This window comes from Vanellus vanellus (assembly GCF_965231255.1).
Source record: "Vanellus vanellus genome assembly, chromosome: 4".
Classification (NCBI taxonomy): Eukaryota; Metazoa; Chordata; class Aves; order Charadriiformes; family Charadriidae; genus Vanellus; species Vanellus vanellus.
This window is the reverse complement of record NC_138909.1, coordinates 6077342-6104736: the sequence shown is the minus strand read 5'-3', so window position 1 is coordinate 6104736 and position 27395 is coordinate 6077342. Positions and strand designations below refer to the sequence as shown.

Here is a 27395-nt window from a genome sequence, read left to right as displayed (position 1 = left end):
CTTAATAAGGATTCTCTTATGCCAAAAGTATTCTCTTATGAGATAAGAGATTATCTCTTTGTAACTGTAACCTCTTAATGAATACAAATAGTTATAATTAGAATATCAAAATCATACTGACATCTCTACACATTCGAATCTTGATTCAGGGCATGTATAACTGAATCAGATACTCGCTTAACTCTTGCACTTGTCCTATTGCTTGCTTTTTAATAGGGAGATTTTATGCTTTTCAATATCCTTTAATAAGATTTTGGTTTGCTATAATTTATTCTCATGCTATTCACTATGGAACGCCAATCAGTTCTCAAAATGCTTGTACATGCTTGTCACGTTTTTTCACGTTTAAAAAGTCCTCTTTTCTATTTTGGATTTTTCAGGGCTTAATAATTCTTTTTTTTTTAAAAAAAAAAAAAGCACTAACAACAATATACAGGATAAGCTTAAATTTCATATACATTTCATGACAAAGAACAGTTGTTACCAATGAAATAAATGTGATATATGTGATCAGACAAGCCATACCAATAAATATTTGGAAAAAATTAGGACAGCTCGAACAGACATCTATTACTGGTATTCGTAATTCCACATGTCCTGAATTCCACATCCCAATTCCTGATATTTCCACCAAATGCAGCTGTCAGTTCTCAGACTTTCCTGATTGAGGAGTAAGATTCCAAATTCCACAGAATGAAATTCCCCAGTAGCTTCACTAGCACACTACAGTATGTGGAAAGAAAAATGGATAGTGTTCATTTTTTGCAAAAACTGTGTGCACAGAGAAACATTTCAGTAAATCCACATACTACCTTAGTAACCTGCAGATCTAGATACAGCAGATTTTTCCTTCGGGAAAAGAACAAAATATTATCCCAGAATAACTTACTATGTCAATCTTTAACTCCTACCTCTGTGATGATAGATTATCTGTTCTCAAACGTCTGGCTAGGCAAGAGCATAGTTCTACAAATAAACTACTTAGGAGCACATCCTGAATCTGTGAAGCCAGTCTTTTGAAGTCAATAAGGTTTAGACTGGTCATTTTTAAGTGTAAAAGTAGGCGGGTACTTGTGTCAGGGCCAAAGGGACACACCAGGGCTTTGGGACCATGTCTCTCTAAACTACTGCCTTCATATCTTCAGATAATACACAGCTTAACTATTTTCCTCTAGAGAGCCTGGGTTGCATGCATACTGCTCGGAAATATGCAGAGCTGTATTTTATACACAGCCATGGCTGGCTTTATGTAGAGAGGGCCATCACACGCGAGCGCAGAAAAGCACAGGACACTCGCCACTGCTTTTTGTGAAGCTGCTGCAGGAGTTGGCACAGCTCAGGGCTCTGCTCGGCTCCTGCTCCAGGTCGGCACAGCCTGGGAGCAGCCAGAGCTCCTGCCACTGCCGACGGTGGGTGACTGCAGCCCACAATGCCCAGTACCTAATTGTAAACCGGTTGCATTTGGGATGATACAAATGAATGGTGTACAAGTGTACAGCCACCAGTGCCAGGTCTGTGCTATGCTGAGTTTTGCCAGTGTGAGAGATTTATCGGTACAGCATGTCCAGCTGGATCTGTCATGCCTTTCTGCTCAGCGTGCAGTACAAAAGGACGCGGCACATGCCAAGTCCTGGTCCCCAGCGTGCCAGTACACTGCCCCATTACTCCAGCCTTCAGTCAGCTCCAAATCATGCTGTTGCCCAGGTTTGCTCTCAGTTGGGCTTTTTTTTTGCTCCTGATGTATTGATGAATACATAGCAGAAAAGAAGCCAAATTACACAAAAACTGTCTTGTTCTGATATATTGGGCAGTTAATTACCATCAGCCCCCAGAGCAAACTAATACCTGGGCTCTTCGCACAGGAGCTGAAACTGTGCCTGCAATTGCAAGTGTGATTTAAGTCTCTCTTGTTCATATACAGCTTTTTGGTGCTTCATCCCTTGGCTATTCCAGATAGGCCAATAATTTTTTTTCTTTGCCATTTGTAAAGAGAGGATTAAACCACATTGGGCTGGAGAAAACCTCTCCTGCTGGGGGAGGGGAAAAAAAGCTACTGCAAGACTATCATAAGGCAGAGATGCTGTTAGAACAGTGAAGGATTTTCCTGTAGTTTCTTAGTACCCACCTGCAATAAATTTTTATGAGGGTTTGGAGGAAATAGGGGCCTAGGCTAACCAGCAGGTTCAGTGGTTTGGAAAGCTGCACAGCATAGTTACTGGCAAATCTTCGTTTTATCCATCCTGACAGGTTTTGCCATATTATACAGGTATTTATTTTTCTAATGCAATATTATAAATCATTGTCAGGTCATCAGCATTCCCACAGTCTTCCAAAGTATTTTTGTGTCTGCCAAAGGCTCCCACTGGACCTACAGGCCTATAGGACGCTATATAAGCTCCTTTAATGGAGCATGTAGTGCTGAACTGTGCTCTGTTGCAACATTCCTGTTCAGAGGAAGAGGAATAAGGAACGAGGTGGTCCCAAGAGTTATGGCTTAAGGATACCATGAGACTTGTATTAAAGACCACCTCTAGGAATGATATGTCTTAAACCATTATAGCAAAGTAAACCAGTATTTTATTTCAACAAAATCTTTTTCCTTTCGCTGTTCACTTAAGAAAGGCTGATCAATTAATTCAGTTAATAAGATGACAAGTCATCCTGCTATTTTACTGCACATGCCATACTGTCTTCAGTCTAAATGCTTCATATGCATTCACAAATTAAAAGCGAAGATCTCACTCCTCTGGTTTAAGCAAGTCTTGTTGTTTCCATTTCACTTCTAGGGTAGCCATGACTAAGGTTATTTGCCTAAGGCCAAATTTAACATTCTGTATGAGGAGCCCAGGGTAAAGTCATCAGGAGACTCAAATCTCTGCCAGCCTCCAGAGGACCATCCCCCGGCTGAGAACAGCTGGAATGCAATGTGTGCTGGCTATGTGTCCTCCTGTGTCTTGTTCAGCCCAGTGTGAGTCACCTTTCTTTTCCTTTGGGCGAGTGACTGTTTCCCTTCTTCTTTTCTGAACTGGTGAAGCACTTTCAAGAAATGTTAAAAAATGAAATAAAATTAAGTTCACTTGTTATTTTGTGAGACCCTTGCTTATCTCTAGGAGTTGAAATTATTGACTCTACCAGCTAATAAAACGATGAAAGTCCCAATAATAAGAAATAGTGTCACGGATGCCGGGGTTACCAGTTGCTTATGCCGTACCACAGTGATGCCACAATGCTCTTGTGCTGCCCTGCTTTGCTAAAGGTTAGGAGATCAAAGCTACATCCATGCTAAATGATTTGAAATAAAACAGGCCCTGTATTTTCAGATCATCTCAAGGGCTTTTGAAAGTGGGAGGAAACAAAATGACACTTAATGGATCTAGGAGGGCCTGACCTGAGGATAAGGTTAAGTAAGTGGTGTAATAATCTCCATACGGAACTTGGTGCTGTATAGCAGCTTCCCTAATGTGCTTGGTCACAAGGTAAACCACTCTGAGCAAACCTCACAGATTTTCTGCCCATACCACTTAGAACAAAGCTTAGGGTTCTGTTAAACATGGGAACCCTCCCCTAAAATACTTTCCTTTTTATTCAGTAAAGACTACTTTCCTCCACATTACACTCACTGATAACCTTGCCATATTTCTCATTCATGTCTCTGCGCTGTCCTTTCTTTAGTGCTCTAATATTTGCCTCCAAAAGCAAAATCTATCACACTTTCTAAATCTAAACCATTTCTTAGATTATAGACTTTCTTCTCTGAGAAACAGAAAAAGTTAATGAATGAGTTCTCTTTGTTTGGCTTTGTTTTTAGGGAAGGGAATGGTCTGGCTAAATAATTGTTTCCTTTCAGAGACCGTTGGATGGGCATATCGGTCAGATATTTTCCTTTTATTCTTTGAAAGAAAGATAAAACTAGCTAATGAATTGCAGAGTTTCTGTAGGCAATGGCCTCTTTACACTTGTTGTTGAGACCAGCGTAGGCAGTATTATCCACAAACCTCATTAAAGAAAAATGTTTTAATGTCCTTCTCTCAGAGACATTACACATATCTTCCCAATTCAGGAAAAAATAGCTGAGCTAAATTTGGAATTTCTCTGAAATAAGAAAGAGACTCTCAGCTAAGAGAAGAATCCACAAGGATTTATTCCCTGATGGCTTGGGAATGATTTGTTTCCAACATATCCCAACTCAACCCAGCCGTACTCTTGGTATACCATTGGGTTGGAGAAGCTCTTTACCTTGCAAGAATAACACCAACTTACTATCACTGACATACAATGGTATTTCAATATGTAGAGAAGCAATACATGATTAAAAAAAAAACACAACAGTAAATAGAGGTAGGAAAGCTTATTGTGCTGAAGACAAAAAGTGAAGGAAACTCTACTTATACCTTATGCAGTTCTTCAGTAAGCAAGAGGACAGATTTACTGTTGTCAATTCAGGATGATGTATGAAGTAATAAACATCACTGAAAGTAGTAGCTACATTGAAATACTATATGCTATCTGAATATATTACCTGAAATTTCAGAAGATTAGGACATGGAACTGATAACAGGATCAGTCAAAAGCAACACTAGGGTAGGAGACCAACATTTGGTACGTAGACAACGAGGAACTTTCATCTGAGCTGAGAAAAGCAGATGGAAATTGAATAGTAGGCTACTTTGCCAAGTAGACGGCCAAGAAAAATGAAAAGGAATTGAAAAACAGAAAGGATAAAAATAATCCTTCTAAGAAAGTTACTAATCTCCTAGACAAGATGAAAAGGCTACTAAGAAATGGTTTTGGAAATAATGATAGTGGCAGCCGCAATCAAAAAGTCTACTGCATTAATAACAAAGGAATGCAGATATTCTGCTCTGACTTGTCCATGAGCCGTACAAGTAAGAAGGGAAGTACAATCAGAACTTTGAGAGAGACTTATAAAATAACTCCCCATTTTAAATTTAAGTGCTCATATGACTGAAAGAAAGCCGGGGGGGGGGGGGGGAGGGGTAGATTTAGAAGTGGATACAAGTTGTTTATAACGCAAGCATTAAAGATAGTGTGGCTCTGTTTTGTTTGCATTCAGAAGAGGCATCTGGATAACCTGTCATCTCAGCTAATTGTTGCAGGAAACTTATTCTTCTTTCCTACAGAAGTCATGTGTGATTGATCTCTGAAGCAACTGCCAAGCTATGATTCCACAAATAACATGGGATTTCTGTCTATTAATGTTCTCCAGCAAGCTTAGCCTTTTCATTTAATTTAGACTGTACTTGTCAAGGCTCATGCTTTCAGCTCTGGAAAGCCTTTGTGTGGCCCACTGAGTTGACCAAAGGAATCACTGTGAAGGATTAACTTAAAAAAATCACTTAAAGGATTTTGTGTCAAGGGATCTCCTCTTCTATTTATGCCTCAAAAGGTTAACGTATCTTCAGTTTTGTTGATCTCCCTGAACTGAGGAGGAACACAATAGTGCAGAGAAAACACATTTCTCCCAACCCACAAGATGGTTAATAACTGAGGTGCTAATGCATGATCATGATTAGGCTTTCAGATTGACAGAGCAGTCTGGGAGGAGGAAAAAAGATTTTGTGTCCTTGATGTCTCTATTTTATGGTACCATAAGACCTCGGAGGAGCCCACCACTCAAACCCGTTCTGTGTTCATTCCCCTAGGCAAACTTTCTCACCAATACCTGAGTAACCTTAACTCTGCCCTTCTAGAAGAGCAGTCACAAAACCCACTGATTTTATCCCACCTCGTGTATCAGAGAGAGAGAAAAATGTAATACCCTTTTTTGCCGAAATAATTTTGAACATTTTGCCATTTATATAAGCATGTAAATCTACTAAATTAAGATGCACAGAGAAGAAACATTTTTTAGAAAATCACAAAGTGAAAAACTAATAAAAGGAAGAATGAATCTGATTTAAAAACCAAAGGTGCTGAAAATATAACAAACTGGATTAATCTATTTTTACATCTAAGCACTTTGATTTTAAGTTCTAAGCACCTTAATTTTAAGGAAAAAAAAAAGATGGGGGAGATAAATTCAGTCTTAATAAAACAGTCAGAGTTGTAGCAGAAGGATAAGGAAACATTGGAAATGATTTATGGTGTAATGGATCACTCTATATATCTTTACAGAAAGAAAATACCCAAATTACCTCAGCTTTAATAATCATATTCCCAGTGACTGCAGATGAGGAACTTGAAAATCTATGTAAAAGACTGGAAATAGTTATAAAACATCAGAGGCTTTCAAAATTCACTGTGTACCAGGTCTAGTGAGTACAATGCCAAGAGTAATATATGAAATCTGATCTGACAGTTTCATAATTTTCCTTTGTTTGAGGAGAACCCCATGCAATGAAAACATACAGCATCCTGCCAAAGCTGAAAGAAACAGTTAGTGGAAAGGACTCAGAGGTAACGACTGCTAGTCAATTTCTCACTGGCAAAGTATAAAAAGAAGATGAAGAATTAATTACATTAAGAAATCCCAAGGAACACGGTTTAGATTAAAGGACGCTCTTTTTAACCAGTCGGCTGGAAGGTTGATGTGGCACTGTTCATGCAGATGTTTGGAAAGTATTTCACAAACTCTAATTTTGGAGAGTGCTTCTAAAGGCTGCTTCTCTTCCACTACTCTGTGCCATCTCCAATTTATCTTAAGTACCAAATAGAAAAAAATAATAGAAACTACAGCTTCTAGTTAAATAGGAAGGGTCTTTTTAAAGAAACACAATAAAACATAAGATATTATGGTCCAAATCCTGTAGGTTCAGAATCTATTGTAGGTTGGTAGGTCCCCTTTTACCTATAAGCAATAAAAATGGAGTAAAAGCCAATCTGTCAAAACTCAGCAGGTTTAATTCAGTCCCTTGGCTCATACTGGCTACATGTGCACACTGCACAGAACAGTAAATTGCTATACTGAAATCTTGGAGTTCAGACCTGGGTGTGTGGTTTATCTTTAAAAATGAGGTTCTATATTACTCTCTGGCTAGCCATTTTTAGCAGGACTCTGCACCTGGTAACAGCATTTTCTTACCTTGGTGCCTGAGCCCATCTCCATTGGCAGTTTCTGATATATTCAGAGCTCCACTATTCACTAAACATTAAGCACGCAAAAAGCTTACTTAAGTAGGATCTCAAGTAAAGGAGTAAGACAGAATGTCAGACATACATTTCTGAAAATGGCGGCCCACCTTCCTTGTGAGCTTATGACAACCGTAAGTGGCCTTAAGACATTTCAAATCAGGGTGTGCCACGAGAAAATTGAAAGTTCAGTCATAAGGTAGAGTAGGTTTGTTTCTACTCTGTGTCGTGTTCCAGCAAGTACAACAGCAACCATTCCCAAACCTGTTCTCAAAGCAGGAAAAATTAGGAGAAACAGGGTTGTGATCTTGACCTCTCCACAATGTATTAATTCAATATCGCACAAGTCAGAGGAAAAGTCTGTGTCCTTGGAGGAGACCCATTCTGCTGGAAGTTCTTTATATGTAAGCGGCTTAAAGTGACAGACAAGGAAAAAATGTCTTGCGGTGTTAACATTTGTATGCTTGTAGGGTAGAGATGAGAAGGGGCTCAGAGCTCACAACAGTTCTGCTGTCCTGATACGGCTCAGCTTGGGATGGAGCCAGAGGACCACTCCTGGAGCCTCTGCCAGTGACAGCAGACGTGCAAGAAGGAGGTGGTGTGGAGAGGGCAGCAGCACGAAGCAATGTGGAGTCAGAAGCAGTGAATGATGGAGAGGAAGAAGATGGATGAGGAGGCAGGTGGAGAAGGGGAAAGAGAAGGCTTTGCCAACAAGTTTGGGTACAAAAACCAGTGAGAATCTCTGAGCCTGTGCTTTGGCCAATGCTCTGGGGTCCTGTTAATTAATTTTGCAACTTCTTGCTAAAATTACATCTTTCTATTGAACCGGAGCTTTGAGTGCTCTTCAAGTTGAAGGGTGAGAGCTTCCTCTTCTCTCAAACAGAAATAAACCCTGCCTGCTGGTGCCAGTTCAGCTTTGAAGAAGTGACAAACCAGCTCTGACTGCTTATGTTCTCTATACTACACTCTCCTGCAGTGAACAGAGTCCACTCTCCCTCCTAGAACCCTTTTCAAATTATTTCTCTTCATTCTTTCTCTACCTTCAAGGTATCAGGCCAGACCGAGGGCCAGGTTCTGCAAAGAGAAATGCTTAATGTTGATTTTCCCCCGCATGCTCCCCCTTTCTGACTTCATGCATTTTTGTGTATTTTTTTCTGATCATCTCTCATAATCTCTCTCTCTCTCATTTTCTGGAAAAGGTGTTGCCAGCAGCAATACCCCAATGAGACAGTTTCTCCTTTACTATCCACATTTCACTGTTGCAAGCGCAAGATGGGATGAGGGATGACTCTTGTGTTAATGAAAGAGGGTAAAGTTTCCATTGACTTCACCGAGGTCAAAACTTCACCCTCAGGGGACCTATTGGTAGAAATGGGAGGGAATTTCCATTTTCACAGAGAATTTGCAACCCCTTAATTGTGTTGAAAACCTCAAATATTTTTTTTGCAGGGCAAAGTTCGTATCTTATTTCAAATGAATGTAGTGGCTGAGCGTCATCTGCTGCTGGAAAACCTTTAGAAGTTACTTAAAACTAAAACAGGCATAAAAGAGAAGCAGGGTGGGAAAGGGTTGTTTGCTATTAGACACCAACACAAACTAAGCTGGGCTTTTTGTCTATTCCCCTCCCCCATTTTGTTCACACAGTCCTCTTCACCCTTCAGACAGCCTTAGAATGCTAATTTTTCTAATCACTTGGAGAATGAAAACCGTTGTAGAAATCAACTGAAATATTATTTTAAACCTTGTTTAATGAGCCTGGATCCACACCTATAAACAAACTCCTAATTCTCCTTTCTTAACTTCCAGGAATGGCTGTTCCCACACCCTATACAACCTGACATTCAAATTCAAAGCAAATATTTGAAACCATTTTCAAAAAGGGTTGTTTTAATATGAACTGGCAGGTGGGGTTTATGAAGAAATGGTTTTAAATAAAAGTCTAATTGTCCTCCTTTCACAGATGTTTAGGATTTCTCTTCACGTAGCAGCAGATGATAGGGGTGCTCAGTGAAATGATACTGTAATGATAAAGCTCAGATCAGCTTTACTCTTTCTTATACTTTCCACCACTTTCTGAACTTTAAGGCATTCAGTTATTCTGTTTTTCTCAGAGGTAAAATCTGCATGCAGACTCTCAGCACTAATAACAATGTGAAAACCTTCACACATCAAAGATGTGACTACGCGCTTTTGTCTATCCTAATGGTTTGAGAGAAAATCTTGATAAATCAACATGGTTTGTGTTTTTTTTCCCTCTTCCTCTTTCTTAAGTTTTGTTGCCTTGATTAGATAAAAAATAATAGGGGGCTGTCAATCTGTTTTCTTTTCAGGTCTTCTCTGTCTCTTTCTAAATTAGTTACAGCCTGCTTTTTGTAGCTTTATAGCCAGCCTGACCTATTTTAATTACCATGACTTGTGTGGCTTAAAGATAAATAGTTTTATTCAGTCTGCCTACTTTTGTATAAGTTTTCCCTTTCACGCATCTCTCTATATTTTGGCATTCAGAATTCTTGTCCTCTGTTCTTCGGTAGGTTAACACAAGGTTAGTTTTATAGCATTGTCCATATTTTTCACAAAAAGGCCTTTGATGCAGTTCTGCTTAGTCCCTGCTTTGCTCTATCTGTTTGTGTGCTGTGAGTCTGTGGGCCTCTATGGGACACAAACGAACATTAGCTGGGTCTCGGAAGCATGGGATGGAAAACACATACTCATGCCCATTATGAGGTAGAAATCCTCAAACATCTGACAGCAAATGTATTTAATAAAAACATGCATGTGTTGAGCTATCTAGAAACACATGAAAAATTTTGCCACTCCTTTACAAAGGCGATTCAGAAAAATGACACTGGGGAAAAAGGAAGGTAAGGAAACACATTTAAATGGAATTTCACTTTTCAACTATTTCAAGTCATTTGTACAAGTCCATAAAAAGATCTTTTGTTCTGCAGATGAATCAAAAGGCACATCATTAAACCAAGTTCCAGAGGAACGATGTAAACAGCACCTGAAAATAAACATAGCCAGTCTTCATGCAAATGCCAGAAACCAACATGCTATACACATAAAGTAGAAACAGTATTCCCATGTGTTAACACCTACAGCAGGGGAAGAGTCCATTGAATTGACGCTTCCATGCTTGGAAAATAGAGGTGAATCATTTCTTTTCAGTCATCATTACCTAGAAAACCCTACAGAAGGAATGAAGGGGTAAACAAAGGAAGATGCATTTGATTTCTGATTATACTAATATATCCCAACAGTGCAGGGATGGATTTTTTCATAAACATCCACTGGTGCCCTGCCTCAACTACTTTTAAAGCCTGTGACTGACTTCAATCAGCACAGTTTGATTATTAGTCACTTCTTTTGAAAACACTCACTGAATACCTTACCTTTATCTAGGTCTTCCCTTCACAAACAGTACCGAGTTAATTAAAAAGCAGCCACTTCTAATAGTGCAGGGCTACGTCCACTCAGAAAAGCTGCTGTGACTCTGGAAAGAGACAGGCTGAGGTCGCTGGGGCAAACCCCTTCTGTTGTTTTCAATGGGTTTAAAAAAAAAAGTCCTGCTGAGAAGATAAGGATTTAAAGGCTCCTCAGATAGATGCAGACACACGGGAAACTTTATGGCACACTATTAATCTTTCTTAGAAAGATGAAGTGTTGATGCGACCTTGATGAAATGTGAAGCTGCCATTTGGAAGGGGAAAAAAGAGGAGACTAGAGTGCTTCAGATACAGCATTTTCATCACCGAAGTACACCTATCACACCAAGACTCTCTTTTCACTAAGAGAAAAATGCTTATTTTGGTTTCTAATGTATGATGTTGCTCATTTGAATTAAGCTATTTGCAGTTGTCCACCCCCACCTCCTCTCACAAGAGATTTATGAGTGTGGGTCTCCCTTTATGAACTTGGAAATCATATTTCTTGGCCTTCTGCTGAGCCAGCACAAACGTCGCTGGTAACAGGTCAGCTGTACCCAGAATTTCATGTCTTCTTTATCATGGTGATAAATAAAAGCAAGTATGTCCACACTCATTTCTAGACAGTGATGAACAAGATCTCCATTAATTGCGTAGCCTTCCCAGGCATTTTTCTCCCTCCTAGATCATGGACCAAATAAGATTCTCCACTTCATGGACTTCTACTACTGGCTCAAAATTGCTGCAGCCATGCAATACAGTGTACCAATCTGGCAGAGACTCACTCCACAGACTTGGCTGTTTTGTTTTTTTGGGGGTGTTTGCATGTTTTTAAAGAATATCTAAAAGCATAAAGATGGCATAACAATTGAACTAAATACGCTGCCTCACTCAACCAAAACGCAACTGTATTCCTGTGCCGTGCCTGATCCAGATCACATTTGCATCACTGTGCATCAGCAAAGATACTGTATTCACAATTATGGAATCATACCCTGAAACTGCACCACGTAAGAAGTAATTCACTTCCTTCATCTTTGTAGGGCAAAGTCACTCAATATACTCTGGCCTATAGGGTTGTGGAGTTTATTGGCACTTAGTCTGAATCTGATTAAAAATGATCATATGCTCTAAATACTAAAAAATAAAATATGAAAAAAAAATCCTAACTTCTCTACAGATTACATTAAGCTGTGACATAAGCAGATATAAAATCTCCAGTAACTTCGTAGTATGAAAATGCCTCAAGCCGTCCAAGGATACAGATGCTTTACACAAAGATATTCGCCCTGTACACATATCCGTGAAGTTCATGACATGAACATTGACAAATCCTTCTACTACCCTGCTGGACACTTTAAAATACAAAAAGCAAGCAACCAGCTTACACAACTACAAAATCCTATGTAAAAGAACAGATTGTGATGTTTTTCCCCTGTCAAAAGGGAGAAAGATTGACTGGGAAAACATGAGTGATAATGAGTATTAAAAAAAAATAATTAAGTTTCTGTTACATTCCTGTAATCACTGCATTTTTTTATCTCACATATAACATTCAGACGGATGTTAGCATCATTGTACAAAGACGACCTCCATATAAATATATGTTTTGCCTATGAACACTAAATATATTTTGCAGTAGTTTAAAAATAATTTTGTTGAGGCTTACTGCAGTTTTTAATACAAAAGTATATACATAATTTAGAAGTGTCATTTCATGTTTATCTTGATACTGCTAGAAGAGCCTCCAGCCCTTTTTTAAAAAGGCATCTACTTGGGTTTAAAAAGAGTATATTTGAGGTCATTAGCAAAGGAAATTGCGACCATTAATTCTGACCTACCACAGGTTTTAAAAGAAAGACCAAACCGTGAAACTTAAAAGAAAACCCAACAAATGTGTTTTATGAATCCATGTGCAATATTTTGGTTACAATGAAATAAAATGCTGATATGTGCCAGACACCCTGAAGTTGCTCTCCTGTGACTAATTCTTCTGAGCTAGTTTTTAAATTAATCTCCCAGTGCTTGGCCTCTTCCCACCCTTGTTATTAAACTAACAAAAGCAGTTTATACCAACCACGCTATAAGCAAAGAAGTAAAATAAAAACTGTTTCAAGCATTTGCTTCGGCCCTGTTGGACAGCTTTACCTAAAATCACATTAATGCTGTATTAAATAAAATTCCATACATAAAACTTTATTGCAATATATAAAATGTTTTGTTTCCAAATGTGATGCTCAAATGCTGTGGTTTGGGTATTGTTGGTCTATTTATCTGAAGCATGTTTATTCCTAAGCAACTTACATGAAACTGATCTGAATAGTTGCAAAGTTCCCAGGAAGCTGATTTGCTTCAGAACAGAAGATTACAACATTTCTGTAGGTGAAAACAAAAAACCCTAACCCAAAGCCTTCATAAGAACTTTTCAAGAATTATTGCAATCCTCAGCAAAATCATGATCAATGCGTTTTGATAAAGTGTTCAAAACCTCAGGGCCTGTGGCCGTATTTCTCGTATAAATAGGTTCACCTGCAAAGGAAGACTTCAAAGAAATCCAATCTGAGATATCTGAGTGGTCGAGCCATGCTTTCCCACTGCCCTCTTTATATTTAATGATCTTTATTCGGAACTTTCCTTTGACTAAACTGGTGTATAATTTCAGAGTGCCAACTCATGAATACAAACAGACCAGAATTCGACAGTTGAGGCAGCTGCTATTCTTCCCTTTATCCCTACCTCTTTCCTGTGTTCCACTGCCTCTGGGGAAGGAAAAGGTGAACCAGAAGGGACAGAGAACCCACTCCTGAACAGCTCTAGCTCAGTTTACTATGGTACCTTACATCTACAGTTCTGATAATTAAAAAAAATAACACTCTGTATGGTAAAGAATGTACCTGTGGTGGGTAAGAACAGCAAAAGCACGTACACAGAAAATGGGGCAAGAAAGAAGTGTGGGACATGGAAATCTGTGCTGAAGGATTGGAACAAGAGTAACTGGCCTTCTTGAGAGGTTTTTCTGACAAAGGCAACCAAGACTGATCATGTCTACTCTTCTTTCTAGGAAGGTGTAAATCTGCTTCTTTTATCTGTCTAGAGTATTTAGATTTTAAATGTTTCACAAAAGGCTTCCTCTTCCAGTATGAGAGTGCAACGGTCTACAGACATTTTCATTTTCAAACATCTACAGACATTTTCGTTTTACCAAAAGTCATATAGCAAGAGCAACCACAGATGAATTTTAGAAAAGGTCATTCCTTATTTATGTATCTGTCTTTGTTATATCCTGTAAAAAAAACTATGTCAGAATGAGATATGCCTTGAGAAAAAAAAAAGTATAGATCAATTCACTGATCTGTACATGGATCAAACACTGACTGCATTTGGCAGAAGTGTACATCTGATCATTAATGCAGCCAGATTCAAGAAAATAAAGGGCAGAATATGGCATAGATTCCACTGCTCTGATCATGCACAGAAACCAGCTGATACTTTGAGGTTCTGAGGTTACAACATGTGGCTCTTCTAAAGAGCAGACTGCAACCTTGAGGGGTTTGTTTTGTTTTGTTTTTCAACTGAAATCTGACATGCATTACATGTGAACATTTGGAAGTCATATTGTTCATTATGCATTACATATAATTGCTTTAACTTTTATAGTATGCAGTCATTAAACTGACTTTCCAAATAATAGAGCACTTAACAAAACCCTTACCGACATGTGAGCCAATAAAGATGAATGAGCGTGGTGTCTAACTTTACAAACACTGTTTACTTTAGCGAAGATGCCTACATCCCCTTTTTAAATCAGTGGTGATGCTTGCAAATGGAAGGGGTGTATAGGAAGCAGGCCATATTGTGATCATATTGAACAGATATACACATGTAAGTAGAAATTATTTCTGGCACAGATTTGTTTCACTCAAGATTCTCTGAACAGCAGGGAGAGATCTGATATGTGAAACAGTAGGCCCCAGCCAATTAGCCTGTGACAGATAAGAACCTTTCCTTAATTTGTGCTGTTGGGCTTATATGTGGTCTGTTCCTTCGGTGATTTCATGTTCCCCTCTGACTTCACTGAAATCCAATTTTTATCAGCTGGGATCCTGGCATTCTTTCCAGGTGTAGCAAAAGAAATATCCCATTTGGAAGGAATGAAGTATGATATGTGGGCCTTGCTTCTGCCTTATGGGAAGGAATGCTTTTGTAGTTCTACGCCTCAAAAAATCTGTGAACAAGGAAACAAACTAATTTATTATGCACACGAGTGTACCCTTTCAAAGCACCACAGGGGGACTCAACCAAGTAACATCCATTAATATCTGTAACAGCAGCAAGACTCAAGTATGCTGCTTTGGAAATCTGCCTCACCGCAGTTGTGCAGAGAAGGTTCCTTTAAAAATAGTCAAGAAAAGTTTAGAAAATCTCCTACATCATTAATATCTTGCATTGCTTTTGATATCTGTGCATTAGTACATTCTCAAAGTTAAGAAAAGTGAAATTTCTCTAGGACAACATCCCCAAGGTACGTAAAGACCTGTGGGGTATGCTAGATTGCTGAGATGGAGAATTCATTCCATACATTAGTTCATGTTCCAGACAGAGGAACTTCTAAAAATTTAGACTAGTACTGACATTATTCCACCACATGAGCAAAAGCAGCGCCTCACACTTTCCTTAGTAAGAATTGAACCATATAAACCCAAATTTTCATTTACACACATAGAAAAAGTCAAAAAGATTCCCATGTTTCTTTCCCTGGGATCTTGTGGCTCTGCATAGAAAGAACTAGGAAGGCTTCATCTCACATTATGGGACTGGAAGAAGGAGGAAGGAAGAAAGAGGGAGCAACACTGCACATCTTCCAAAAGCTGAAGAGGAGGGAGGGCAGCTGTTTTTCCCTGGGGCAAGAGCTCCGGGGGACAGCTCTTAGCTTCCAGTGTTCCTCCAGTTTGGGAAAGACAGTAGACCTTGCCATCCTTGGAGATTCACTGATGGGAGAGTAGGTGGCTGTCAAGCATTAGTGCTTGTAGGTGACTTCTGAGCTCAGGAGTGCCTGATAGTTGTACTTGGTCCTGAAAAGTCTCTGACCAAGAAAACCACAACTCATTTATTAGACAGACAGGAATGTAGCCTGCTGAGCTCAGGGGCTGGGGAAAAGGCTATTCTAGTTAAGTAGCTGTTACTGACCAAGGGTCTGGCTTCTGCAGCCAGCAGGATTCCCCATTACTTCTGACCTCAGATCTGCTACTGAGGTATACAGTTTCTAGTACTTGAAGTAGAATCATAGCACAATTTAAGTTGGAACGAACCACTGGATGTCATCTAGTTCAAACCCTTGCTCAAAGCATGGTGAACTTCAAAGTTAGATGACGTTTTTCAGAGACTGTCCTGTTGAGTTTTGAGGATCTCTATGGACAGAAATTCCGTGGCCCCTCTGGGCAACCCTTTCTGTGCTGACCCACCCTCGTCATGAGCATCCAAGAGGTACAGATGATCTAGAAGATCTTATCTCTTACAGAAGGGTGATACTGCCAGATGGGCCAGCTCCCGAGCCAGTTTGTTCCATGGTACTGGCAGTATTTCAACAAAGCGGACAGCTCTGAGGAGTTGGATGCCATCCCTTTCCACTTACTTTGGTCAGTGCGGACCGAGACAGGAAGATTCAGAATCATGCAGAACAGATGTGAGTGAGGCCTTCATAGTCCTATTTTACATGGCCTTGTACAAGGAAGTACTCCCACAGTGATATTTCATATCACTACACTCAAGCGACCTCACCAGGTACGTTTGCAGAAGACCTTCCCTTCTCCTGCCCTCCTCTACTTGGTTTGCACACAAAGCAAGCCATGTGTGTTGGGTGGCTGGAGGAAAGTCCTCTGTGCGCTATAGAGATTATTGGCTCCACAGATGGAAGCAGCCTCAGTGACCTGGTATAGAAAATACTAGACCAAATGTTTTAGGAAGCAAGAACTACGTTCTCATATAATTCAATCTTAAATAAAAAACTAAAAGCCCCGGTGAAAAAAAAAAAAAAAAGATAAAAAAAGATAAAAAAAAATATTTACAGTTCTTTTTGATAGACAAAGAATTATTCTGGAGGCCTTACAGGAGGGATTTTTTCTTTCTTCTTTTTGTTGTTAACTTGATTTATTTGCACGTATCCTTAGAAGTCTCAGTCAAACTTCACACAAAAATTATTTCCAACAAAAGAGGTTCATGCTCCTGGATAGAAAACAAGTAAGACTGAGATTCAAATTTCTCTTTTACTTCTGTGACCTGGGGCAACTACGGCTGCCTTTTAAAATATGCGTACTTCTCCTGTCCCTGGTGATTGTTATTAATACAGTTTAGGGAAAGTGGTGATAAAGATCAATCCCCTACCCAGAAAAGAAACATTAACTGCTTCTTTCATGTCTTCCATAGTGAGGGAGCAGCTACAGTTTCAAATGATCCCCAGATGTTTACTACTTCTTGTGCTCAAAAGCAGTTTAGGTTTTCTCCAGAGCAGCTGTGCCATGTTGGGTATTTCTGGTTATCCTGCAGACTTCAACCTCTTGTCCTCTGAAGAAAATGTAAAGGTCAAACAGAAAGCCTGTGTGGTGTAGAAATCCCCAGTGAAAAATAAACCAAGGATGGTCTCTTACCATTGGCAAACTTAAGCTATGCCTCTGCATGCTAAACAAAATATTCAAGGAATTCCTACAGAGATGGGTATGTGAACATTACAGACCTTTCACTTAATTACAGAAAGGTTTAATGATTCCAGTAAAAGAATAATCACTGAGGTCTCTCACAAAACCCATGCTATTTTTCTGGTTCTTTACAGCAGTGTTTTCCTATTTCTTTATTGTTACTCAGAGCTCTGATTTCTCCTCCCTAAGTCCTCCTGTCTGGAGTCCTTTTTTCATGTGGTCACAAATTTCTTTCAGTCTGGGCATTACTAGGATCCATGTTCGCTGTGTGCCTCGGCACGACTCCCTGTGATCAGGCCCTCTTTCTCCTTCTGAGCTGAAATATCCAGGAAGAGGGTGACAGGGCTGACTGGTTAGAGTGCAGCTGCACACCAGAGGTAGAAAGGCATTTTCTTAAATGTGGGAATTGATCACGATATTTGTCTAACCTCAGGCTCGTGAATCATGACATTGGACAATGCCAGTAAGCCAGTGATAACTGAGGAGCTAACTCAAACTTTAGTGGACATTTTCAAAGCTTATAGCCTGCTTCCAGAATCTCTGCTTATGCAGCTACAATAATGACATGGATGGAATTATAAAGAGATTAGTACTGTTCAAATAGATTTCAGGGCCAGTGTGGCATAATGTGGATTTGGTACCAGGTGGTAGCTGTTATATATCTGGAATCAGGAGATACCTGTTATCTGTTTTTATATTCTTGGCCTGGCCCCTGAACACAGTGTGACCTGGGTGAGTTCACTCTTTTCTGTGTCTCTGAGCTAAGTGAAGATCCAGAAAACTGGAGCAGATCAAATATCCTACTTATCTTTTAAAAAGAAGGGGGGGAAAAAGGTATCTCAGGAAACTATAGTACAGACAACCTAATTTGACTATCTGGGAAAACATCTAGAAAAATTATTACAATTGATTTTCAGGCACCTACAGTACTGTAAGCTGAAAAGCAAAGATTTACCAAAACCAAATGCTTACCTAGCTTACTTTCCTTCGTTTACAGCTGGCCTGGTGAAAAGTGGAAGGATTAATCAATGTAAATTTGCATGGCATAACAACGTTTTTGACATAGTCCAACATACAAGTCCAAAGGCAAACTGGGAGAGACGGTCAAGGTTAAACAACAGATGCACAGTTGTTCGAGGAAAGAAATACTCAGAAACTTATCAGTAGTTCACCTGCATACAAAGAGGTACTAAACAGGAGAGTCTACCTTGTGTAGATGGCGTACGTATGACAGTATAATATTTTACAATAGTGGCAAACAGTAATTACAATATTAACATTATTAAATAAGGTCAAAAAATGCCTACCAAAGCATGGCATTTTCTGGAAACATTTAATGTGACGGAATGGATTCTTTTCTTGAATTTAAAATATATTCTTTATTACCTTTTTTTTTTCCTGATCAGATTGTTTCTTCTTAGAATAAATATGGAAAAGCATAAATTAAACTGCCAAGTTTTACAGTTTACCATGTCAGTTGGTCCTGTGGTCAGTGGAACCTAACTCCATTAAGGAAAATCCTATGTGTGATTCTCAAGTCAGGTAATCAAGAACCACAATAAGGAGTGATCACAACCTTCTGCTTTTTACATACAGATTATTCTCTAATGCCCTAGAGAGTGACTACAGTGCTGTACTCTACTCTTATACTGTTAAAAAATGCATTATTTTAAAGATTAAGTAGTGCTTATATTAGAAAGCTATATATTACACAAAGAGAAAATAAGTTGGCTACTAAACCTGACCCTTATGAGCCTTTAAGAATTTAAATATCCAGAAACAACAACAAAAAATTTACCTTGTCATATCACTGAAGACAAATCGACCAGCTCACTCTGCTGTCTTGAAGGACTACTGTGGCTGCAGAACCTCTAGGCAAAGGACTCACTTCATGCCTGGGCTGCTGTGCCCCTGGAAACGCTGACTTGCCTGCTTGTTCTCAGAAATGATAGTGAGCAGCTGGGGAAAAAAAACGGCGTTCTATTTTATATTTATATTGATTTCCTTTTACTTTTGGTTGCATTATAACAGATTACTACATCAAGCCAGCAGGGATGTCGCTGTAAAATTGTCAGATAAGGCCCTGACTAAACACAGGAATCAAACTGTAAGTACTGGTAATATATTATTAATCTTAGCTACACTATTTTTATATATATTTTATACATATAAAACTCCCATAACTATACCTAATACATCTACTATACTATGTACAGTATGAACCCATTACAAGACTACAATTATCTTATTCTTTCATGTCTCCATCACTGATCTTTCAAAAATGCCAAATAATGAGGGAGTATAGTCCACCAAAATTTGTAAACATGATGACAGTTAACAGAAAAATGAAATTAATAATATACTTACTCCTTAGCTTCTGCATACTTTATGTTTTCCCATATGTGTCCAGGTAAAGTCCCTGTGGAAATTCAACATCAAGCTGTTCGGCAGTAGCTGTATTCCTTGAATAGGACACTAAACTGTTTGTGTACTTGATCTTTACAATTGTGGCTTCCCACTGCAAGAAGCATCAAACCGAAATATTAATTGGTAGCACTTACGTAAATACATGAAAAATAAGGGTGGATAAAGGAAAAAAAGTTAGACAATGTTTATAACGCTAACAGGTACTGTTACAAGCAAGAAACGGAAAAGTGTGCTGCTAGGCTCAGAACACAATAAATAGCAAGATTAGGAATAATAAGAACAATTTTCATTCTACTTCTCTTTCCTTTGCACTTTGCCCTAATTAGTCCCTGATGATGTGAAGACTTACCTTTACCAAAGCTTAGTCCCACTGGAAGCAATTAATGCTGATAAAACCAGGCACTTTCCAAGAGCTTTAAACAGACTATTATCTGAAGACTTCAACAATTTTGTCATTATTATAACCAGCTAAGTAAAGACAGAAGCTTATGCCATACAGAGCATTGAAATTTTTTACCTTCTTGGTAAAGAAGGTAAAAAAGGTACTTTCCATCTCTTCTTGTGAGGAACATAACCCGGAGGATTTTGTGCTGCATGAACAGCAGAGATGAAGAAAAAATGCCTCAAATCATGGTAGGACCCAATCTCTTACACTTCACATGGTGTATATAACTTAGAGGATGTAATGAAAAACAAAAGCCTCTGATCCTAATTTCAGGGCAATTATTGTGACTGAACACTTGGCTCCTCTTTTTAATTAATGCAAAGATGCCAATTTTACTTAATTGGATCAGACCATATGGAAATTAAACACTCATATATATTGTTAAAGTATTTCTTTAATGCCAAATAGGCAAGCTTAAAATTTACTCCTCTGGTCAACCAAGTTAAGTCTCTGTAGGAACAGAACAAAAATACTATCCGAAAAGTATTTTGAACAGACTCCATGATCACAGCGTTTTCTGCGAGGCTTCCACTGTCTTTACTGTGTTAGAGGAAAGCTGACTGAATTTGGCTGTTGATAGTATAAATTTTGTCAAACTGACTTAGAGTTATATTACCCTACATACAGTCTAACTGCTGTTGCTCAGCTTCCCCTCAGTACCCAGTTCCGGATAGTCTTCTCTCCTTCCTACTGCATCAGTGGTGTCAGTTAGACACCTAAGTTATTTGTCTAAGGGGCTTTTAAATTTTAATATTACAAGTGAATCCGTGGAAAGTATTCTGTAGTGTATGAAATAATTTGACCTTATTATCTTTGTTGATACTGAGAACGTAGTAGGATGACCCTTGCACACAGTAATGTATTGCTACAGTCGGAGGAGGAAAGTTTGAATAAGACTGCTTTAACACAGCACAGTTCTTCCAATCAGTAGCCTGGTTCAACATAAAGCTACTCTTTATTCTACTACTAAAATATTCACAGGCAAACATTTAATTATGAACAGAACAGCACCTAGTTAATATGTGAAACATTTTCATCTGTTAGCATATAAATGTTAATAAATGTTGAGCTAATAATCTATTAATACTGGATGAATATTAGTCATAGGTTTGTTCAAAGTGAACTGTGAATTCACTTATTCAATTATTCCTGACTATATACAATTTTTCTTTTATGGTAAAATCATGTTACTTACTGATATATTTCACTCAGCGTGTCTAACGCAGGTGGGAAGGCTCTGACGTGCATAGACCACAGACAGAGGTCTTCCGATGTAAAGAGGCCAATCTTCCCTGCTGAGAAAGCTGAAAAAACAACAAAGTGCATAGTTGATTCTCTATTAGGAAAAGGCACACGTGTACGTCTAAGAATTAAATACAAATTGGAATATCTCTTCCATAGCCCTGAAATGGAATTGTCAGAGACACTAAAATGTCCATCTTGGAACTATGCTGACAATTTGGTATTGCGGCTTGCTGAATGAAATGGTAGAAAAGCTGGAGAGCAGTTTCATTAATAATTTCCACACTGTTTCTCCTGCTTGTGATTCACTTTATTTCAAGTTTTCTTTCCCTGTTCCCAGGTCTTTCACCCTTTTGCTTTAGCACTTTAAAAGAAATCTTTCATTTACAGATTTCTTTTTTTTTTTTTTTGCCTGTTTCATTTCCCTCCCATTTTAGCTCAGGGGAAATCAATTTTCAAAATTAGCTAGATGGCTATAGAGGAGAAAAATGTAAGCACAGGAAAAAATACATATAATAAGTGCAAAAATATTTTTTTAACTTTAAGAATTGCAGAAATATCCTCAACATTTTAAAATCAATTTCATTGATGGGGACTGTACTTTAAAAAGAAAGAAATTTTTCTCCAAAATACTGATCAGCTCAATTATAACTAATTATGGGACCACCTGGTTACTTGCAAAATCAATGATTTCCTGAGTTCTCATGAGCTAAGTCATCTTAAAAGCAAGAACGACTTAGTTTACAGAATTGTGTAGGCCACCCGGTGAGGACGTCCAGAGAAGCATAACAGAAATGAGCTTTCAGTCACACACCCTCTTAGCATTAACTAACTGGCTAGTAAAAGTCACAAGGCAGGAATCAACAGTCTGTTCCTGCCACTGAGAATACATTACACTCGTGGCTTTTTGCAGGAATTAAGATACAAGGTCTTCATTCACCCTTCAAGCAGATAAGGCAACAGCACACCTTGAAGTGGCCATGACCAGAATGGGACTTAATCACATGCATATAATTAAAAATGGATTTATGGGCTTCCTAGAACAGGACCAGGTTCCAACAAAACATCCTTCTGTCTGCCCATCACCAGGAAAGGTGATTACAACTCTAAGATATTATTAAAGCTGATGAGACAGCAAGGCTTTTAAAATTTTCTTTTATGTCCAAAATTATTCAGTTGTCTTTTTTATATATATTTATATATTATATATTTATTTTTATATGTATATTTATACATATTTAGCTTTTTATATATATTTTTGCATAGATCAGCTTGTTTATTCCATCTGAATTCTCAATGAGAATGCAGCTGCAGCGTGACCTCAACCTTTTTTTTATTTTTTTTTTTAATTTTTATTACTGACCACAGATTTTAAGATAGGAAATAATAGCAAGCTTATTGGTCTTGAAGACAATCCCTAGTGGTACACATTTTAACTGGGGTGTAGCTGTTAATATGTCTGTAATATAATTCCCCACAAATGAAAGTTAGCCAGAGAGCCTACTTACTCAAAGCAAAATAATGGTTAGGGCAAATGTCCTGGGATCTGTAAAATCAACTGTTTCTAAAATTAATGTCCTTTGGTCTATGAAAGAAGGCTGTAAGAATTATACACCTGGAAAGTTGCAAAGAACACCAAATTCTTTCCTCATGCAAACTTCTCCAGTCCATGGAGTTACAAAAGCAGTGGGTTTGGCCTGCAGCATCTGATGGGTGACTGGTCTAGCAGATCTTAGGGACACTTCATGCAGCATTACTGTAGGATATAATTTTGTAATAGGTAACGGAACAGCTTTAGGAAGCTTTACATTAAAATGACACACTTGTACCTTTGAAATATTGGGACTTTCTAGCATAGTCTGACCTATTTCTGTGAGTAGGTTCGAAACCATTTGGGCATGCTAAGTGGCAGAGTAACTGAGTCTACAAATCGCTCCACTGTGCTACCCACCCACACAACTATTCCCTAAAATACAAACTGGTGACAAGTGCAGACACTGTCCTGAGACGACTCCTGATCTGTGCCAATCAAAATCAGCACATAAGGATGGACAAAAGTACAGCTGAATGGTAGTATGCTCTCTTTCCCCCTTTCTTCTATTTCAAACCATGGCGCTTTCTTGTGCACCCTGTTGAAGTCTTAAGCACCAAGGACACAGTTTCAGAGTGTGTATAGATTTGTAAAAGAGGAATTAGAAAGAGCTGAAGAACCACAATATTTCTGTTTCATTCTTCATGAAATGTTCTAGATGCAAAGCCACTTAATTACATTTCAGCACCTTCTACAAGATTTGACTTAAAATATTGGTCACTTCTGAGGCTGAACAGCTACCTCAACACCTGCATGAATCCCAGGATTTTAAAGGCAGACATTTTCCTTCAGTGGTAAGACTAGCCTAAGTGCCATCAGATAACACTGAGATTACACATAGTGCCTTGTCACATCCCTCAGGAATGAAGGCCCTGTTCAGTGAAAGACTGCTGATAAAGTGAGCATGACCTACAGCAACAACGACAGAGCCTGTGCCCTAAGCAATTGCAGTCAGACAGGATAGAAAGCTCAGCAAACAGAACAATGTGGTGGAGATGGGCAAGACGATTGCAAAATAAAATAAATAGGGTTTAACAGAAAGCAGAAAAGTAGAAAGCTCAGTTTGTCCTTATACGATTCAAGCTACATTTACAAGTGAACATGCTTTCTACTAACAGAAATAAAGATCTCCACTGACAGTGTTTTACATGAAACTGGAGGATAATCAGTTATTTATGACAGAAATAAAATGAGTGCACGAAGCACTTTGCAGAAGCTCATACAATCCACTGCAACACTTTTGGCTTACTGAACACTTTGAAACAGAAACTGAACATTTCAGCAGAAGTTAACCCAGCTCTAGAGTCCTTGAAATTGGCTTTTGTTTGTCACCCATAGATTATCTACTCTCATGACCCCTCCTTCCTTTCTGCACTCTCTTCTTTTATTATTATTCATGATTTGTCAGCAGCCAAGAAAATCCTCTGGGCTTCAGTGATGAAGTGCTTCATTTGGACTAATTGTTTCATTTATTTTATAAAAGGAAAAAGAAATATGTCAAAGCACATTTATTCTTTTGAGGCCACTTTTGGATATCTGTTGCCAGTCGATTTTTGGAACTGAAAACTGAAGATTTAACTTTCAAAAATATTTTAAGTGAATGCAGCACACAGTGTAGATATTATGGAGACATGCTAAAGAGAGCATCAAAGTTCTCTCATTTGTGCCACTACACATTTCACCTTAAGATCACTAATTTTCCCGGACCGCCTTGGCAGATCTCAGATATGACATCACTGAAATAAGGCTTTTCATCCTCTGCTCCCTAGACAAACAAACAAGATGCAACACAACAATGTGTACTGGAAGTGGAGTAGAGGGTAAGAGCAGAATAGAAAGAAGTAGGATAAATTGTTACAGGAGAACTAAAACATCAGGACAGTAGAAAAAAGGCAGGAATTTGGGGATGGAAATGGGAACCAAACAATGCTATGGGGAAATATTATTAGTAGACAGGAGGATGAAACAGCTGTTGAATAGGCATAGGTTCTCTTAAGACTTCAGGCCTGAGACGACATGGATGGGTAGCTTTGCCCAATCATCTAGCTATGCAGGCCCTTGCATTAAGCTTTAACTGAGCTGTATTGCCTGAATAAATGGCAAAGCAGCTTTCACTCTTAACTTCAGTGGAACTGCACCTGCTTACATTGCATTTGAATTTGGCACTCAGTTTCTTTTTATTTCTTCTCTTCTTGGTACGGATAATGGGCCCTCTCCCATCCTGGGCGAAGGGAAACATAGATTAAAATGCCTTACAGAGAAAAAAAAACATTAAAATTCATTAAAAATTAACTCAAATTCAAGAGAGTACATGAGGTATAGACAAAACCCAAGATAATACCAGAGTAGGTACTTTTAGGTATTTGTTCCCAAATTGTGTTTCAGGGACAACTGACCTAATGTGTCAGCCTAGTCAATCATCTCCAACTGGTCTGTTGGAAAACATTAAGCTATATGTTCACCAGTGTCGTGGTTTGGCCTCAGCCAGCAACAGAGAACCACGCAGCCGCTCGCACGACTCCCACAGCCGTGGGAAAAATCAGCAAAAAAAGGGCAAAACTCGTGGGTTGAAATATTATAATTTAGCAGAACAGACAAAGGGAAAAAGAAAGAAAGAAAAACAATAACACCGGTAAAGGAATACAAGAACGCGATTACAGTACCGCCGCGAAGCGCACCGACCGGACCCGCACCGCCGCGACCCGCCCCCGAGTGGCGACTGACTCCCCCGACCCGGCTAGCTCCTTTTATAGCGGGCATGGGTCACGTGGTATGGAATACGTGCCTCCCCTGCCGGCTCCTTGGAAATTAACCCCATCCTTGCCGGAACCAGGACATTATCCACCCCTTATTCCATACCATCTATGTCATGCCCAGATCTTTCAGTTCCCATAGTCTATGAGCCATCCCTTAAAAATGTCCATTAAGCTCACGTAGTCCATGACGGTAGGCTCCAGCAGTGAGAACAGTATCTCAGGGCACATAAGATGATGTGTACTGCTGAACTGGTGGGTGCTGTATTTGAAGCTCGTTACTGGGGAATGCAATACAGTCCATGCCCACGGTCCACAGGTTGAAGATGTCGATCTCAAGGAAAATTGCTGGGCGCCAGATACTAAGATCAGTTCTTATTACATCATAAAATTATTCACTGGCTATTCTCACCCAAAATCAAATCCCCATAAGGTACACATCGGACCTCCCCATCCTCTCGCATCACCCACCAAGTGCACCCGGGTCCTTGTGCAAAAGCAATCCCACGGATGGGTTTGCCTTTGCCTGAGGCAGGGCTAACCCAGACTGTCTTTCCTAACATATTCTTCATATGCACTACAGGGACTTTATCCCCTTCTACTGTACGTGGAAGTTTTGATTGGGCAGGGCCAGCTCGATTGGCAGATCCCCTAGTGTTAACTAACCAGGTGGCTTTTGCTAAATGAGTATCCCAATGTTTGAAGGTCCCACCCCCCATGGCTCTCAGGGTAGTCTTTAGCAGTCCATTATATCGTTCTATCTTACCCGAGGCTGGTGCGTGATAAGGAATATGATATACCCACTCAATGCCATGCTCTTTGGCCCAGGTGTCTATGAGGCTGTTTCGGAAGTGAGTCCCGTTGTCCGACTCAATTCTTTCTGGGGTGCCATGTCGCCATAGGATTTGCTTTTCAAGGCCCAGGATAGTGTTACGGGCGGTGGCATGGGGCACAGGGTATGTTTCCAGCCATCCAGTGGTTGCTTCCACCATTGTGAGCACGTGGCGCTTGCCTTGGCGAGTTTGTGGGAGTGTGATATAATCAATCTGCCAGGCCTCCCCATATTTATATTTTAGCCATCGTCCTCCGTACCAAAGAGGCTTTAACCGCTTGGCTTGCTTAATGGCAGCACACGTTTCACATTCGTGGATAACCTGTGCAATGGTGTCCATGGTCAAGTCCACCCCTCGGTCACGAGCCCATCTATATGTTGCATCTCTTCCTTGATGGCCTGAGGCATCGTGGGCCCACCGAGCTATGAATAGTTCACCCTTACGTTGCCAGTCCAGATCCACCTCAGCCACTTCAATTTTAGCAGCCTGATCTACCTGCTGGTTGTTTTGATGTTCCTCAGTGGCCCGATTCTTGGGGATGTGGGCATCTACATGACGTACTTTCACAACCAGATTCTCAATCCGGGCAGCTATATCTTGCCACAGTTCAGCAGCCCAGATGGGCTTACCTCTGCGCTGCCAGTTGTTCTGCTTCCACTGCTGTAACCACCCCCACAGAGCATTTGCCACCATCCATGAATCAGTATAGAGGTAAAGTACCGGCCATTTCTCTCGCTCAGCAATGTCCAAAGCCAGCTGGATGGCTTTTACCTCTGCAAACTGACTCGACTCACCTTGTCCTTCGGTGGCTTCTGCAACTCGTCGTGTCGGACTCCACACAGCAGCCTTCCACTTTCGATGCTTTCCCACAATTCGGCAGGACCCATCAGTGAACAGG

At 39.5% G+C, this 27395-nt stretch overlaps 1 long non-coding RNA gene across 4 annotated transcripts in view; it reads right to left on the bottom strand.

The window, feature by feature from the left end:
- LOC309671033 overlaps window positions 1-27395 on the bottom strand; it is a 69199-nt gene that overhangs the window by 27361 nt on the left and 14443 nt on the right. For 3 of the 4 annotated variants that reach the window (XR_014269087.1, XR_014269088.1, XR_014269089.1), the window contains 4 exons: window positions 21274-21382; window positions 19574-19724; window positions 19005-19165; window positions 18179-18208 (listed from right to left, as the gene is read on the bottom strand). This is a non-coding gene — a long non-coding RNA (uncharacterized lncRNA). The remainder of the gene's footprint in view (window positions 1-18178; window positions 18209-19004; window positions 19166-19573; window positions 19725-21273; window positions 21383-27395) is intronic. The other variant, XR_014269090.1, reaches the window with a different exon arrangement.